This window comes from Anomaloglossus baeobatrachus, chromosome 1 (genome assembly GCF_048569485.1).
Source record: "Anomaloglossus baeobatrachus isolate aAnoBae1 chromosome 1, aAnoBae1.hap1, whole genome shotgun sequence".
Lineage (NCBI taxonomy): Eukaryota > Metazoa > Chordata > Amphibia > Anura > Aromobatidae > Anomaloglossus > Anomaloglossus baeobatrachus.
The window spans coordinates 296,659,858-296,679,192 of NC_134353.1; positions in this window are offsets into that span (position 1 = coordinate 296,659,858).

Below are 19,335 nucleotides of genomic sequence, written 5' to 3' on the forward strand. Positions count from 1 at the left end.
TGCACTTGTGTGCGTTTTTCACAAACTATTATATAACGCACAAGTCTAGTGAATAATACACGTCAGTCAGCAGTGTCTGATAGTGTCAGACTTCTCGGTAATTGTCGCTCCTAAAAACCTGTTAGGTTCTTATTGCGTCCATGCTTGCATTTAAAAACCGCACGTGTGTGCCTGTCGGTGGCAGCGTACAGGTGCACTTGTGTGCATTTTTCACAAACTATTATATAACGCACAAGTCTAGTGAATAATACACGTCAGTCAGCAGTGTCTGATAGTGTCAGACTTCTCAGTAATTGTCGCTCCTAAAAACCTGTTAGGTTCTTATTGCGTCCGTGCTTGCATTTAAAAACCGCACGTGTGTGCCTGTCGGTGGCAGCGTACAGGTGCACTTGTGTGCGTTTTTCACAAACTATTATATAACGCACAAGTCTAGTGAATAATACACGTCAGTCAGCAGTGTCTGATAGTGTCAGACTTCTCAGTAATTGTCGCTCCTAAAAACCTGTTAGGTTCTTATTGCGTCCGTGCTTGCATTTAAAAACCGTATGTGTGTGCCTGTCGGTGGCAGCGTACAGGTGCACTTGTGTGCATTTTTCACAAACTATTATATAACGCACAAGTCTAGTGAATAATACACGTCAGTCAGCAGTGTCTGATAGTGTCAGACTTCTCAGTAATTGTCGCTCCTAAAAACCTGTTAGTTTCTTATTGCGTCCGTGCTTGCATTTAAAAACCGCACGTGTGTGCCTGTCGGTGGCAGCGTACAGGTGCACTTGTGTGCGTTTTTCACAAACTATTATATAACGCACAAGTCTAGTGAATAATACACGTCAGTCAGCAGTGTCTGATAGTGTCAGACTTCTCAGTAATTGTCGCTCCTAAAAACCTGTTAGGTTCTTATTGCGTCCATGCTTGCATTTAAAAACCGCACGTGTGTGCCTGTCGGTGGCAGCGTACAGGTGCACTTGTGTGCATTTTTCACAAACTATTATATAACGCACAAGTCTAGTGAATAATACACGTCAGTCAGCAGTGTCTGATAGTGTCAGACTTCTCAGTAATTGTCGCTCCTAAAAACCTGTTAGGTTCTTATTGCGTCCGTGCTTGCATTTAAAAACTGCACGTGTGTGCCTGTCGGTGGCAGCGTACGGCTCCATATTGTCCCTGGATAGAGATGTGCATGAGGGCCTCAAAACATTGTTCCCATTGCAAAGGAGCGGGTCTCCTGTCGTTGTAATGCCCATTCTGAAAGAATGGGCGAAAAAATTTACCACTGGGGGTATACCTGAAACAACGGCCTAACTATTGTAACGGTCATCATGATGGCGCATGAGGAGAAGGAGGAGCAGTCCAGCAATTAGCCAAAGTCCAGAAGTGTGTTAACATGGGTGAGTGGAGGTACATGGCAAAATCCCGTTACAAACTTTAAATTCCGCTGTCATTTGCTGGTGGTGTGGTGAAGTCTGGCCCAATCCAACCCTTGTTCATCTTGATCAGAGTCAGCCTGTCAGCATTTACAGTTGACAGGCAGGTGCGTTTATCTGTAATGATTCCACCTGCGGCACTAAAAACACGCTCTGACAAAACGCTAGAGGCAGGGCAGGCCAGGACTTCCAAGGCGTAGAGAGCCAATTCATGCCACGTGTCCAGCTTGGATACCCATTAATTGTAAGGCACAGAGGAATGTCGGAGTACAGTTGTTTGATCTGCAAGGTACTCCTTGAGCATCTGGGCAAACTTAGGATTTCTTGTGGCACTACCCCGCACCTCAGGGGCTGTGGTATGTGAGGGGCTGAGAAAACTGTCCCACATCTTAAAGACTGTTCCCCTACCTCTGGCGGATTGGACTTGTGCCCCTCTCGGCTGTACGCCTTGGTTGTCCACTGATTCCTGACCTATGCCGCTAGCGTTTTGTGAGGGGAATGCTTTGCCTACTTCCGTGACTATGGCCTTCTGGAACTGCTGCATTTTTCCTGACCTCTCCGCCTCGGGAATAAGAGACATAAAGTTCTCCTTTTAGCGTGGGTCTAACAGTGTTACCAACCAGTAATGATTGTCGGCCAAGATGTTCTTAACGCGAGGGTCACGAGACAGGCAGCTTACCATAAAGTCAGCCATGTGTGCCAGACTCTTAACAGCCATCACTTCAGTATCCTGACCAACACGATGACTGAACATGCTGTCCTCCTCCTCCTCCTCCTCCTCATCATCTACCCTGTCCTCTGGCCAGCCACGCTGAACCGAGGATATGACTGCATGTCATATCCTCAATTTGGCCAGAGAGTTGCTCCATGTCTTCATCCTCCTCCTCGTCATAGTCCTCCACTGCACGTTGTGATGAGACGAGGCTGGGCTGTGTGTTATCACCCACACCCACTACTGTTTCTTGCTCAAACTCATCGCGCTCCGCCTGCAATGCATCATGGTTGTTTTTTGAGCAGAGACCATTTTAGAAGGCAGAGAAGCGGTATGGTGACGCTAATAATGTCGTCATCGCCGCTCACCATCTTGGTGGAGTCCTCAAAGTTTTGGCGGATGGTACATAGGTCAGACATCCATCTCCACTCCTCAGGTGTTATGTGTGGAGTTTGACCCATTTCCCGACGGCTTAGGTGATGCAGGTACTCAACAACTGCCCTCTTCTGCTCATATATCCTGACCAACATGTGCAGAGTTGAATTCCAACGCGTGGGGACATCACACACCAGTCTGTGAGCCGGAAGATGCAAACGGCGCTGAAAGCCGGCAAGGCCGGCTGAAGCAGTAGGTGACTTTCGAAAATGTGCAGACAGGCGGCGAACTTTTACCAGCAGATCAGACAGCTCTGGTTATGACTTTAGAAACCGCTGAACCACGAGGTTGAGCACATGGGCCACGCATGGAACATGTGTCAGCTGGCCTCGCCTCAAAGCCGCCACCAGGTTCCGGCCATTGTCACACACGACCTTTCCTGGCTTTAGGTTCAGAGGTGTGAGCCAGTGATCTGCCTGCTGTTTCAGAGCTGTCCACACCTCTTCTGCATTGTGGGGTTTGTCACCTATGCAGATTAGCTTCAGCACAGCCTGTTGCCGCTTCGCCGAGGCAGTGCTGCAGTGCTTCTGTGTCGCCCTGGACAAGCCAGGGGCCACAGAGCACAACACTTACACACCCCACACTCCCTGCAGGCATATCATAGTCAAAACACAAAATCCTTGTTGCCTTCCACAGGGGCTGTTGTCCACACCAGGGGGTGGAGCCAGGCGGTTGGTCTCCACCCACCAAGGAGGAGGGAAAACACAGGCAGTGAGAGTTAAGCTAAGGAAGTGGAAGGAGGAAAGTAGTAGAGAGGAGAAAAGTGACAGCAAAGAGCCTGAAGTTGGTCCGGGTGTGTGGCCCGGACAGGACAGCAAGGTTGGCAGGATGTGGTGACCGTCTGCAGTGGAGGCCGATTGGAGTCTGCCGTAAGGACCGTGGACGGGTGGTGACCCGGCCGTACTGGACCGGTATACAAAGAGAAGCCAGCACCATTGGCAGGGGCCTTTCGGATCCCGGCAAGGCTTGGTGTCGCCGTGAATTTGCCAAATCCGTTAGTGAAGGGGGCCTCAGGGTTTCCAAACAGCCAAGTCACGATAGAAGGCAACCGTCCAACCGTGAAGGGGAGACACCGCCACCACCAAGGGCAACCGTCTCCCAGGGCCAGCGCCTGTGGGCAAAAGGGGCTCCTCCGGCCCATATCCAGGCCGGGGAGCGAGTTACCGGTGGGAAACCATCACTACCAACACTTAACTTAGGTGCAGGGAGAGACAGTCATCACTAACCTGCAGGGAGGAACAACCGCAGCCGTCCGAGGGACCCGTCCATCCAGTCACTTGTTTTACCGTGAACTGTGTCATCATCATTGGGCTGAGTGAGTACCTCCGTGCCGTGCGGCACAGCGCTGCCCCTGCGACCCTGCACCTCATCAGGCCCCGCAACCCGCCTGTCATCCATCTCTACCCCATCACCGGGCCCCGTGACAACCAACCCCCCTACCCACGGAGGGGAGAAATAACAACAAAGCTGCTCCCTGTCACAGGCTCCCGGGATCCCCGTCCAGAGCAGCGGTGGTGTCCACACAATCACCACAACCGTGGGTGGCGTCACGGACAATATCTCCAAAACCCAAACGACCCCTTTTCACTCACGGGCGATGAGCGCCGCTCGAGTCCCCGGGATCCAGCCATCGCTCGAGCCACCGAGCAGCAGCAGCCGTAGAGCAGCGGCAGCCGGACCCGAGCAGTGGGAGAGCGCAGCGTCCCCTCCTCCGCCCGCGACACTTCCAGCTTGGGACTGGTGTGGAGGGTAAAGTGGATGAGGATGCGCAGGAGGAGGAGGAGGCTGAGGAGCTTGACATTCCGGAGCTGTAGAGTGTGGGTGAAACCCTGACTGAGGTAGGGCCTGCAAAACTTGGTGTGTGAAGGACGTGTTCCGTCCCTCGCTCAGACTGGGTCCCAGCTTCCACAATATTAACCCAGTGTGACGTCAACGAGATGTAGCGGCCTTGCCCACATGCACTTGTCCACGTGTCTGTGGTTAGGTGGACTTTGGCTGACACAGCGTTGTTCAGGGCACGTGTGATGCTTTGTGACACGTGGTTGGTTATGCAATGCGGGGACGGCACACCGGGAGAAATAGTGGCGGCTGGGGACCGAGTAACGTGGGACAGCTGCCATCATCAGGTCGCGGAATGCTTCTGTCTCAACCAGCCTAAAAGGCAACATTTCCAGCGTAAGCAGTCGTGAAATGTTAGCATTTAGAAGTGTGGCATGTGGGGCGTTGGCAGTGTATTTGCGCCTGCGTTCAAAGGTTTGCTGAATGGATAACTGAACGCTGCGCTGGGACAAGGACGTGCTTGATGATGGTGTTATTTCTGCGTGGGCAACTGCAGGTGCAGGGTCGGAGGAGGCTTGTTCGCGGGCAGCATGGACAGGGGATTGGCTCGCATGCACAACAAGCGAAGACGTAGCAGTGACATCAGCAAGCACTGCTCCTCGACTCTGTTGTACATCCCACAAAGTCGGGTGCTTGGCTGACATGTGCCTGATCATGCTGGTGGTGGTCAGGCTGCTAGTTTTGGTACCCCTGCTGATGCTGGCACGGCAGGTGTTGCAAATGGCCTTTTTAGAATCATCTGGAGCCAACTTAAAAAACTGCCAGACTCGGGAAGACCTAACATTTGTACAGGCACCTTGTGTCGTGTTGTTCCGGGGAACAGTTGCCTGACGTCTGCCTGGGGCCACCACCCTGCTTCTTACTGCCTGTTGGGATGCTACGCCTCCCTCCCCCTGTGCACTGCTGTCCTCGCTCTGCATATCCTCCTGCCAGGTTGGGTCAGTTACTGGATCATCCACCACGTCGTCTTCCTCTTCCGCACCCTGCTCCTCCAGACTTCCTGACAATTGTGTCTCATCATCGTCCACCCCTTGTTGAGACACGTTGCCAACTTCGTGAGAACGTGGCTGCTCAAATATTTGGACATCTGTACATACAATCTCGTCATGGCCCACTTCAACAGGAGCTGGCGAGAGGCCAGAATGTGTGAATGGAAACGTGAACAAACAGCTCTTCCGAGTGTCCAAGTGTGGGATCAGTAATGTCCGTGGATGTGTACTCGGCCTGGTGGTAGGAAGGAGGATCAGGTTCTGAAATGTGCGGTGCAGTATCACGGCTACTGACACTTGACCGTGTGGAAGACAGAGTGTTTGTGGTGGTGCCAATCTGACTGGAAGCATTATCCGCTATCCAACTAACAACCTGTTGACACTGGTCTTGGTTCAAGAGCGGTGTACTGCTGCGGTCCCCAAGAATTTGGGACAGGACGTGCGAGCGACTAGATGTGGCCCTTTGTTGTGGCGAAATCAGAGCTTGCACATGACCTCGGTCTCTGCCTGCACCACCATCACGTCCACTTCCTTGTTCGTTGACAACGCCCTTGCGCATTTTGCAATGCTGTGCTGATGTGTATTCACTAGACTTGTGCGTTATATCCAAGTTTTTGCAAAACGCACACAAGTGCAGCAGAAAGCTGCCACCAACAGGCACACACGAGCGGTTTTTAAATGCAAGCACGGAGGCACTAAGAACCTAACAGGTCTCTATCCAGGGACAACGTGTAGCCTCCCAATTTTTGGCTGCCCTGCCTAAGGGCTATACTACAATAGACCCACTTCCTTACAATGGGCACTTCAGGTTTACAGGCCATCATGCACGTCTCTATCCAGGGACAACGTGGAGCCTCCCAATTTTTGGCTGCCCTGCCAAAGGGCTATACTACAATTGACCCACTTCCTTACAATGGGCACTTCAGGTTTAAAGGCCATCATGCACGTCTCTATCCAGGGACAACGTGGAGCCTCCCAATTTTTGGCTGCTCTGCCTAAGGGCTATACTACAATTGACCCACTTCCTTACAATGGGCACTTCAGGTTTACAGGCCATCATGCACGTCTCTATCCAGGGACAACGTGGAGCCTCCCAATTTTTGGCTGCCCTGCCAAAGGGCTATACTACAATAGACCCACTTCCTTACAATGGGCACTTCAGGTTTACAGGCCATCATGCACGTCTCTATCCAGGGACAACGTGGAGCCTCCCAATTTTTGGCTGCCCTGCCTAAGGGCTATACTACAATAGACCCACTTCCTTACAATGGGCACTTCAGGTTTACAGGCCATCATGCACGTCTCTATCCAGGGACAACGTGGAGCCTCCCAATTTTTGGCTGCCCTGCCTAAGGGCTATACTACAATAGACCCACTTCCTTACAATGGGCACTTCAGGTTTACAGGCCATCATGCACGTCTGTATGCAGGGGCATTGGTGAACCTCAAAATTTTGGACTGCCCTGGCAAAGGAAAATACTACAAAGACTCACTTCCTCAAAATGGCCACATTAGACTCAGAGGCCTTTATGTACGTCTCTTCTCAGGGACATCGGAGTGCCACACAATGTTTTACGTAAAATCTTTCATGTATTGATCTCAAAAAGTAACATACATTAGCTCTATCTCACTATTGGGTATGTGCCCTTAACATTTCCGCCATGAAAATTCATTTTGGTGTCATTTTGGAAGGTTTTCTGGTGAGTCCATAAAAATGGCGTAAAACGCAGACAAAATTGTTCACAGCTGTGACTTTTGAGTGATAAATGCTTCAAGGGGTCTTCCCCATGCTGTTGCCATGTCATTTGAGCACTCTTCTGAGACTTTTGTGACATTTTTAGGGTTTCTACATGCTGCCGGGGGTCATTTCACAAAAATACTCGGGTCTCCCATAGGATAACATTGGGCTCGGTGCTCGGGCCGAGTACATGAGTATCTTGGGATGCTCGGCCCGAGCCTCGAGCACCCGAGCTTTTTAGTACTCGCTCATCACTAATAATGAGTAATGTTCTCAAGTCAATTTAGTCATAAATAGAAAATTTGAAGCAGATAAAATAAACACATTTTCTTTAGCTTGCGTGATATAAAGGGAGTTTCAAATGCAAAACAAAAGACATATTGCTAAAACTTTAAAATTATACTTGCATATCAGAAGACTTTTCTTGGGCTCAAAATACCATGTCGCTTCTGTTAGATTATGTCCAGAAAATACAGGAATTTGTTTTCTGGAACAGAACAATGAAGCCAAATTAATTAATGGAAAAGCAGTCATCATTTAATCTTAAACTTTAGTCGCAAAAAGAAAGCATTATTTTAAGCAAAGAGAAAATCTTCATAACACTTAATTTCAGAGGCAGTTAAACTTTAGTAATGATATCTTATTAGCAATTAGCAAGATGTTCTGTGAAGGCCTCTTGAGCACAATGTTCTGACTTTTTAGTGCATGGTGCTGTACATGAACAAACACTAATACTGCTGCTGAAATAAAAATGTAGTAATATACTAAATAACGTGAACTCTTTGTACATTAATGTTTTGTCGCAGGAGAACAATTATGCAAAATTTAATTTCTTAAAGTTCTTAGCTTGAAGAATCTGTTATCTTCCATCTGCTAAATATGTTGTTTCATTTGATATTTTAACTGAAAAAAAAGAAAAAAGAAAAATGAAATCATTATATTCCTATATTCAATAGCTTACAATGACAATATGAATTTCAGGTTTTCGCTGTAACATAGAAACTGGTTGAATCTTAATAAAAACACTCAACATATAAATTAAGGATAAAAGCAAACAGGATAAAGATTTTGTTATATGACTACATTATCTACTGTTGGTCATCCAGGTTAATAAGGCCTTTTTGCAATAGGAGTTTGGGATATTAAACACTGCCAGTCTTAGCATTCACTTACATGCTCATAAAAGAGTGTTTCAAAAACGTTCCTAGTGGGGATGAGAGAACCCGAACTGGATAGTTTGGGGTTCATACCAGATTGCTGGTGTCCAGTGCTCAGATAGGACATAGACCTTTTAAAAAAAAGTCTGTGCCTGAGTTTGGTGTTCAGGTACTGTTTGTTTGTTTGTTAATAAAGCTTGTTGACAGGCTAGCCAATCAACAAGCTTTATTGTATGTGGAAGATGACTCTACTCTGCTGTGAACAATAAAGATTTTTTTCTAAAAATGACATGGGCTCCAGCTTATTTTTGATATCCGGTGCAAGTAAAACAGACAGCTATGTGTTGCAACCCTCAGCTGTCAACTTCATCTTTTCTGTTTATCAAAAATAGAGGCGATCCCACACTATTTTTTAAAAATGATTTATTTAAATATTTTTTAAAAAAATGTCATGGCGTCCCCCCTATTTTCGATAACCAGCCAAAGTAAAGCAGACAAATTGGAGTGGTATTATCAGGGTGGCAAGATCCATGGTTATTTGGACCTTCACAGTCTAAAAATACCAGCCCGCAGCTGCCCCAGAAGTGGCACATCTCTTCCCGATGGCCCTGGTGCAGTATTGTGGTAATACTTGATTGGTTGATATCAGCTTTGAATTGACAGCTGACAACAAGCTCAGGGGTTGATAATCAATAGGTGCCTAGCTGACATCCCCATTACTAACCCCACAAGTGTAGAGTTAAAAAAAACACAAACACAGGGAAAACAAAAATTTAAGTCAAGATTCCCCCCATGCCTTTGTTCACCAAAATAAATGCTCACAGTTTCGACGGAATCCAAAGAGTAATGTCCGACAATGCAAATCAATTCCTAAGGAGCTTTGTTCTGAGAACTTTCTCAGGATGACACTCTATAGGTCATTGCCGATCAGTGGCAGCTGAAATGTCTCACGTTTGTAAGAAATTCCGTTCCTCCTGCTGATCGGAAATGACCTATACAGCCTCGTACTGAGAACAAAAAAAATGGTGTATGAGTGTATGTTATTTTGTTATTTACAGCGACTAGTGAACAAGGCCTAAGGTAAGGCCGAAACATATATACAGTCGCAAACTTCACAAATAAAAAACACGTTTGAAAATAATCTCTGGAGAGTGCAGTGATTTTCTTGATTTTTAATGTTATCACTAGTGCGACGTTCCAGGCTGACTGGCATTGACCTATGGATAGTCATTCTGAGAAAGTTTCAGAACAAATCTTTATAGGAATCAATGGGTGTTATGGGACATTACTCCCTTGGATTACGTCGAAATAGTATTTCTTTTTAATTAATAAATTGGTGAACGATGTCATGTGTTGGGGAAGTGTTTATTCAAATAAAAAAAATATTTCTGTGTGTGTTTTTTTAAAATTTAAAAGTACTGGGTTAGTAATGGGGATGTCTGATAGACACCTATCTATTTCTAACACATGGATTTTATGCCAGCTGTCAATTCACAGCTAATGTCAATTCCAGAAGCATTAAGCTGATTGTCACCACACCAGGGCAATTGGCAACAGCCAGGCAAAGCACCAGAGTTCACTAATTAAATTCAGTCTATGCCTTAAGCCACAGCGTGCGATCATGTTCTTTGCCCACATGCTGGGACTTCCGTATGTAGCAGAGCTGGGATCATTGTGGGACCTCATGTGGAATACGTCAGAACTTGCTGTTTGCATTTAATAAATTAGAGAAAGGAGATGTTATTTTTTGTATTTTATTTCAAATAAAAGATTTTTTCAGTGCTAGTGTTTATTTCATTTTATTTACAATATTAGTAATGGCGGTATCATAGACACTTCCCACTACTAATCTTGGGCTTAATGGCAGCTGTGAGCTGTCATTAACACCTTATATTACCCTGATTACCAGCGCACCAGGGCAATTGGGATAAGTAGGTAAAGTGCAGAGATTGTCACATCTAAAGGATACGACAATTCTGGGCAGCTCCAGGCTGCTATGTTTAGACTTCTAGGGAACCAATAATAATGTGTCCCCCCAGCCTGAGAATATTAGCTTCCAGCTGTTGGCTTTGTCATTGCTGGGTATCAAAACTAAGGGGGTCCACATGCTGTTTTTAAATTATTTATTTAATAATTAAAAAAAAAGCCACATAGGACCCTTTTATTTTGATACACAGCCAAGATAACACATGGCTGGAGGCTTCAGCCTGTAGCTAGGTGCCTTTTCAGTTCTTGGAATCATCACAATATGGGGTACCCTATGCCAATTTTTGTATGTATTTATATTTACATCACTATAGACATGCAGACAGTGTATCTAATACCAAGCAATCATACACGCTGTCATACAAGGTGAGAGCACGTTCTAAAAGCAACCAAAGACACCAAAACTGCCAATGGGCAGTGGAAACAGTGAATATGTATGAGAGGTTATGAGCGGACCCAGAAGCAATGATACAGCCATGCGGGAGACTTTGTAAGTATAACACTACTGCTCTGATCCCCGTAGCTTTTTTTACCACTATTTTAAAGCACAATTTTCGGATCTCCCTAGACTTATGTGGGGATGGGGAGCGGCATCTGGGCAGATATTCTGGAATTTTTCCAGTCCTGAACATTTTTTTTTAAAATCCAGTTGAACCCACCAATCCCAAATATCTGCGGGTTTGTCACTCCCTAATTAGAAGTTCAACATAGACTCCTACATACATTATGATCCCCACATAGACTATTTTATTGTCACGAAGTAGAGTGAAAAAGTACAACTAGGCTGACTCTTAGACTGGGGACCCTGCGCTGTCCTTTAGCTTAAAGGTGTGCTTGATGGTAGCGAGGTCTGAGTAGCCAGCTTGACCCTAACTCCTGTCCATGTCCTGGTATAACTCCCCTTCCCCAACTTCACCCGAGGGGTGAGCCAGGACTGTAGTCATGAACCCCACAACAAAACATGGACAGAGGGAAACCCAAAATTCGTACACACGTCAAGCAAACACAAAGTAGAGAGAATACGTGCACAGGGGAAAATAACACAAAGGGGAGGAAGTACGCTGACAACCAGGAAACTTCCAAACTGCAGAATAAACACACTACAGGTCACCAAAACAGGTTCACCACAATAAGACAAGAATGGCTTCTCAAGCTGGAGCTATTATCAGTGCAGACTGAAAGAAACCAGTACCTTAAATAGGAAGGAGACAGCTGCATGGGGCAAATAGCAACCTGAGTTCCTAGTTCCTACTCACCAGTTTGCAGGAATTAATTTCTGCAAGGCTAAAGACCAGTGAACCAGCTGAATCAGCTAACGCCCAGCTCTGACTGAACAATTCTGAGGCATCAGGTTGCTTGTCAGACTCTGTAGTGTGAACAGAGTCCAACGCCGCTGTGCCACCATGTGCCTGCAGAGCCATATATTGCATGACATTTATACATTATGAGCTGCACATAGCCTCCAATATACATTATGAGCCCCACATAGCCTATTATATAGTATGATTCCCATTTAGCTTTATATATACAGTATGAACACCCACATAGCCTCCTATATATATTTTGAGCCCTACCTAGGCTTCTTCATATATTTTGTGCCACATCTAGCCTTCTATATATATTTTGTGTCCCCAAAAGCCTCCTAAATTTACTATGAACCCTCACATGGTCTCTTAAATACTTTATGTGCCTCCACATACCCTCCTATATACTTTATGAGCACGCAAATAGCCTTCTAAATATATTATGAGCCACCACATAGCCTTCAATATACATTTTTGAGCCCCCACATAGTCTACTAAACATTACTAAGAAATAAAAACACCATATGCTCACCTTGCTCCTATTCCCCTACCACTCTTTCCAAGTCTCCAATGCACTGATATTCTGCACAGCACACTTAATCATGTGACATCATGGTGTCTTTTGTGCCTCATGCTGTTTGGTGGAAGATGGAGCCAGTGGTTCTACACTGTCTGCATTCTCAGGATACAAATATTGGTGACATAAGGAAGTGAGTGGTGGCAGACAGGAAACAAAAGATGGTCAGGGGGAGGCTCTTTGCCTGTCTTGGTCCGTGGGACAACCTGGAACAGCCAGAGGGACAGATGTGGCTCTTGGGACGCACTTTTCCTAGCACTAAGCTAGAGTGTTGTTATTTATGAAGAAAACAGGTTTCAACAATTTTAATTTTACCAGACGAAAAAAGCAAAACAGAGGAGTAGAAAATTGTAAAGCGATCCATTGCACTCTTCTGATTATCTGGTACATGAGGAATTGTTGATTTGTAGAGATCGGAAAATAGTCAATACAGTCAAATATTTGGGTTCGGAATCTTCATGCTGAATAATTTCAATTATTTGTGTATTCGTGCTAAATAACAAACCTAGTGCAAGTCAAGGGTAAAATACTAATAATTTTCTGGAAGATCTTGGAAGTAGGTAAATGTGCTGAAAGGGATGGGAAAGTACTGAAACTGAATAGGAACTGCAACGCTGTCTACAATTGGACTTGGACATTTACACTTCTTATTGCTAATCTAATACACTGCAATACATTGACTTGTCAGTTTTAAAGAAGTGGTTCACCCATATTTATTATTTGCTAGATCACTATTATCTTGAGAAACTATGTTTCTCTCAAATACCTTATGTTGGGTATAGTTCCTGTGAGTGGCGCTATTGCGGTCCACTCTCCCCCATCGCTTGACCCCTGGGCTCTGTGACCTCAGGGATCCGGTGATGTCACATCAACTTCCTGATCACGTGACATCACCGCAGCCGGCCCCAATCTTCCTGAGTCACTGGGCTGTAGGCGGCGTTTCACCATTCGTCACAGCCCAGCGTGTTTCCTGCTTGCAGTGCTTTGCTGTGAGAGAGGAGGGAGCAGAGATCTGATGGGCTCTCAAGCTTGGTTGTGCTGAGCGGTTAAACACCACCCACAGCCAATCACTCACAGAGACTGCAGCCAGCCACGATGATGTCAGGTCAGTAGAAAGTTGATGTGACATCACTGGATCCCCGAGGTCACGGAGCCCAGGGGTCAGGCAATGGGGAAGAGTAATCCGCAATAACGCCACTCACAGGCACTATTGCCAACATAAGGTATTTGAGAGAAACATTGTTTCTCAACATAAAATCGATCTAGAAAATAAAAAAATATGGGTGAATCACCCCTTTAACCTAAAACATGGCCTGCTAGACTCTGATCATCTCTGAGTGTATCAGGCTAATGCAGCTGTCATACTGAGAGGTCATTATTTGGCTTTGATCCACCATTGCAACAAGCATCTTCCAATAATCATGTTGTGTGCTTGCCAATGGGGTGAAAGAAAGACTCCCTTACCTCTATGAGCCATCTACATGCTGGTGTTGTAATCATGTAGATCATATGCATTGCAGTTGAAATCTATTTAGTTTGCAACTTTTGGGGAAGGTTTCTCAGGAGGCACTGAATAATAAGTTCATTTAATGGTCATTAAGGGGTAAATACTTAATTTTTAAACCAGTAGATTTCCAAATGTATTGTTGCATTATATCTCCTACAGGAGAAAAGTAACAATTCTACAAAGTGCTGCAATGTTAGAAGCATAGATTTATTTCTTTATCTGTCCATTTTTTTTTTCTCCATGTTACCTCATTGCAAACATATCTATCATAAACCCTGAAAAGCAAAGCCTACATGATTGCCACTGTAAAATTAAAACTAGGATTTTACATTTAGCTGGATTTTTTAGCGTTAGGTTCCTGATTATTGAACCGTTTCTCAGGATAAGTGACATATTTAAGGCTTTATCTTGTAACAGAACAGTTGCCAAAGGCATAAAAAAAGAATCATACCTTTTTTACTATTCTACTAGCTATCACCTTGTGTGCCAAAGAATGTGCTCACGAAAACAATAACAACTTTAATCATTTTAGCAGAAACTTTTGTGTTTCTTGTTTCTATTTACAATCAATAATCTTTCCAACAAGTTACATATCCCTGTCTGGAATCTTTTATATGGACTGAGACTTTACAAATTCTTTGTGTTAAAGAAGACAAACATAATTTTTATGTACAAGTGGCAAACCAAACAAAAAAAACATAAAAAAGACAAATAAAAAGGTAAACATTATATCAGAGAAGAATTTTCTAAGCTCAGAAAACAAGAAACAGACACAATAACAAAAAGTCATGTACGAATGAATCACAATATAAAGCAAGTAATAAATAAAGAGGCTAAAGCACCAAACACTGAGCGAATTGTTTGTATACAATATAACAATATACAATATAACAACAGTAAGTTCCACAAAGAACAAATTCCAACAACTTCTCAAATAACATACCACAGTATAAAGACAAAATAGCAAAAATACCATCTTGTTCCAATTAATGCAGTAAAAAAAAGAATGTAAAACTTTTATTGTGACAATGATGTTTAAAACAATTGAACACTTCAAGCAAATTTATGTTTACAATACTGTGCAAAAGTTTTAGGCAGACGTTCAAAAAATACTGCAAATATTTTTTTTTTTCAAATATTGATGTACTATTAACATTTGGTGTTTGTAAACTGAAAAAATTCAATATCATTGAACAAAAGAGAGATCTAAATAAAATACATATTTTGCCTTCTAAGAGGCCTCAAAGTTTTTCTTGTATGAAAAAAAAATCTTAGCTTTTCCTATCCACCACAGATTAAAATACAAACTGAACATTGATAATATCTGTGTGATCTGTTTTTTTTCATTAACTTGAATTAGTGAGATTAATCTGCATCGTGAATCAAAGTAAGATGTGTGATCATGTTTATTTGTTTAGGCACATTTACTGTGATGGGTTCGTGATCCATCTGCAAATATTACTGTCATGCGCGGTGCGGTTCCTCATTTACGGATCACTACTACACAACCTACCATGCGTCACCTGGATTGACATCCACAGTTTGTTACTATCTAATTGGACTTTGGACTCTGTGCACATTTCCAAATAGCAACCTGTTTTCTGTAAGTAGCTCTGTACTGTTGAGTGTCGGTTGTTTTATTTAACACTGTTCCTGGCACTTTAGCAATTAATGCCTCCTGGAGCAGTGGCTAGCTTCTCAGTGCAACAGGTTTGCTAATCACCATTTCCAGCTGGTCTCCTCCTACTTAAGTCTACAGAGTTTTTTGTACCATCGCCGAAGATAGTTTCTGCTTGCAGTTGCGATATCCCGGCGTCAGTGGCATTCCTTTTTTTGGTGACCAGCGACTTGTTGTTTGCACTGCTTGAGAGCTCCCTGGTGTGACTTGCTCATACCCCTTTTGGTTTATTCCCTCCGGTGTGATTTTGTCTCTCCTCTGTGGTTATTTTCGGTGTGAGTGTGTTTTAGTTTTATCCTCTTGTCTGTGTCTTGGGGGAGGTTGTTACTTTGTGTCCAGCCCATCCGAGGGTTAGGGTTTGGGGGGAAGTATTAGGACAGGGTCGGACAGGAGACAGGGCCAGGGCGGAGACCTGGACCTCCCTACCTTCAAGGGTGCCTCCAGGGTCAGGGTGAGCACAAGGCTTACAGTCCTAGGATCAGATTAGACTCCCCGGTGTCCTTCCTGCACCTTCTGACATTTACAGATAGCACACGTGCCCAAAAAAACATGTGAAATCATCTTACTGTGTTGTTTGTGCTGTCTAAATGTTGTCCCAGCCTGGCATTTTTTTTAATGCGCTTTATTTTTATATCCATATTCTTTTTAAAATGAAAATAGATACACAAAGACAATTGCAAGATAAACAACATAAAACTGCTGAATAAAAATCCCCAAAATAACGCAACAGATAGCATACGCATAAAAGAATACAGGCTATACTGCAGGTTAGGCACTTTGTCGCATACACCAAATTGGAATGTACTGTGTTGTTTGTGCTGTTTAAAGTGCTAGGCCTCGAATTTTTTAAATATTACTTTTTTTATTGTATTTTCACCTAAAAACATGCTGATGGAACAGACCATATGACAATCCACACATATTTTGTTATACACTAAGCATGATTTAATTAACGGTGTTGTCTGCACAGTTGAAATGCAGGTTTAGTTTGCTATGCCAAAAAACAGCTTTATTGGGTGCATTGAAATGCACAAACTGCAACAAAATTCACTGCTGTGCAAGAGCAGACGGACATACTTGGGTGGATTGAAGCATAGTAGCGCACTACACTGACAGCAGCAATTCATATGTCTGGCCATCCTTGCCTAGAAGTATCAGAATATCAGACATTGATTTTCTTTTCTCTCTCCTTATCCTATCCATTAAACTGTCCTCAAAGACTACATTTATCCTCAGACATTACATTGCACGCATAATCTGAATATTCTGTGTATATTATATTATATGACTGTTCTCAGAGGTTCTCTTCTTTTAACTTTCCCTACACACATCTGCATCATCTCCTACTTTCTTCACATATAGCCCTTGTTGATTGGCTGTTGTGCTATAATGTCAAGGCTTTATTGGGAAGCACACCAGATTTCAAATGATGTTGTTCATCTTGCTCTCTATCTTATCTAACTACATGGTGATTGTCATTTTAGAATATTTTTCCTAAGCAAAATGCCAAACATTCCTACTGTAAATTGATTTGCTGTCATGATACTGTTTTCAATCTGCTGTGGCAGGGCTGAATCTGTCACCTGTGATCAGTGATTCCCAGTGGGAGGAGCTTTTCCTTCCATGCCTCTTTGCCAAGAGCTCACCACGTTATCAGGATGTCCCCTCCATCATCATGCTGCCAGTTATAGATCTGCTCTGTAGTGTGTTTGGCTGGTTCCTGTAAGTGCTGTAAATTCTGTCTATTACCTCCGCCCACCCTTCCTGACCTCCGTTCTGCCTGACCTCCCTGTGTCCCATCTTCTCCATTTTGTTTTACTTTCCGTGCCCTTCTCCTGCTCGTTATCCCATCCCTGTGCCCCCTCCTTCGACTTGCTCTCTCTGTTACCAACCTCTGGCTTTTCTCAGACTCTGACTCTGTCTCCTCCCTTGTACTCCGTTCCCTCTCTCGGCTCTGACCTGGTTAGTATGACTCCTCTTAGCAACTTTTCTGTTACCTAGGACACCGTGTGTCTGGGCTCCCTCTAGTGGTTGTTCTTGTTACAGACAGCTCTGGTTCCATGTTGTGGTACATCATTACACACACTGTGTGCTGACTCATTCTAGTGGTGACATCACATTTGCTACTAATAAATTGCACATCTCTGTTCTTGAGGTCTGGTAGCTTTTTGGCCTAATTGACACAGTGCCATTTTAACTGTATCAGTTTCTCAAAAATTAGTCTGTAGTAGAGATGGGCAATCAGTAAAGTATTTGGGTTCTGATTATTCAAACCCAATGATTTATTGTATCCTTGCATTGTTTCCGAATAACAAACCTAATGCAAGTCAACAGGAAACAAATTATTTTCCCGAGGATCTTGGAAGTAGGTCTGAGAGGGCTGTAAAAATGCTGCAGTGGATGGAAAAGTGCCGAAACTAAATGGGAACAGCATGCGAAAGACGCCTGGATACATTTTTGACTCACAGTTGGTTTCTGTGAATAAAATTGACAGCGTAGTATAAAAGTTTTACAAGAGAAACAATCTCCAAAACCCAATCTAAATTGTATTTTACAGGCACAAAATGTTCAGAAACATTCCTTGTATAACGACTTGTATATAGTGAAAATATAATAGAGAAATATAAAATAAAAATCCTCCCATTTAGCCTGTGTTCCCACGCAGCGTTTTTGCTTTTGTTTTTCAATTTGTTTTTAATGTTGAAAAAAGTTCAACAAGTAATGGAAGCCAGTGTGCACACAGCATCTTTTATGCGGTTTTTGGTGCAGATTTGTCACAAATCTACATATTTATCCTTATGCAAGCACACATCCTCATTTTCCATATCATGTGAACTGGAAAACAGAATTGCCTTTACATACTAGGAACATCACTTGTCAATGTCAGATTTTAGTATTGAATTCTCATTGAAACATGTCACTGCTGTAAATTGGGCCTCAAGTTGAGAGATATGCAGCATGTTTTAATGTGATCAGTCCTTGATTAGTGCATGGGTTCAGATCCAAGGTGTGTAATTTTAACATATTTGTTTCATTTTTGAATACAAGTCTCATCAAAACAGGTGTAAATATTTATTCAGCATGTACAGTGCTGGCCAAAAGTATTGGCACCCCTGCAATTCTGTCAGATAATACTCAGTTTCTTCTTGAAAATTATTGCAATCACAAATTGTTTGGTATTATTATCTTCATTTAATTTGTCTTCAATGAAAAAAAATAAAAAAATTGTCATAAAGCCAAATTAGATATAATTCCACACCAAACATAAAAAGGGGGTGGACAAAAGTATTGGCACTGTTTGAAAAATCATGTGATGCTTCTCTAATTTGTGTAATTAACAGCACCTGTAACTTACCTGTGGCACCTAACAGGTGTTGGCAATAACTAAATCACACTTGCAGCCAGTTGACATTGATTAAAGTTGACTCAACCTCTGTCCTGTGTCCTTGTGTGTACCACATTGAGCATAGAGAAAAGTAAGAAGACCAAAGAACTGTCTGAGGACTTAAGAATCCAAATTGTGAGGAAGCATGAGCAATCTCAAGGCTACAAGTCCATCTCCAAAGACCTGAAAGTTCCTGTGTCTACAGTACACAGTGTAATCAAGAAGTTTAAAGCCCATGGCACTGTGGCTAACCTCCCTAGATGTGGAAGGAAAAGAAAAATTGACGAGAGATTTCAACGCAAGATTGTGCGGATGGTGGATAAAGAACCTCGACTAACATCCAAACAAGTTCAAGCTGCCCTGCAGTCCGAGGGTACAACAGTGTCAACCCGTACTATCTGTCGGTGTCTGAATGAAAAGGGACTGTATGGTAGGATACCCAGGAAGACCCCCCTTCTTACCCCAAGACATAAAAAAGCCAGGCTGGAGTTTGCAAAAACTTACCTGAAGAAGCCTAAAACATTTTGGAAGAATGTTCTCTGGTCAGATGAGACAAAAGTAGAGCTTTTTGGGAAAAGCCATCAACATAGAGTTTACAGGGAAA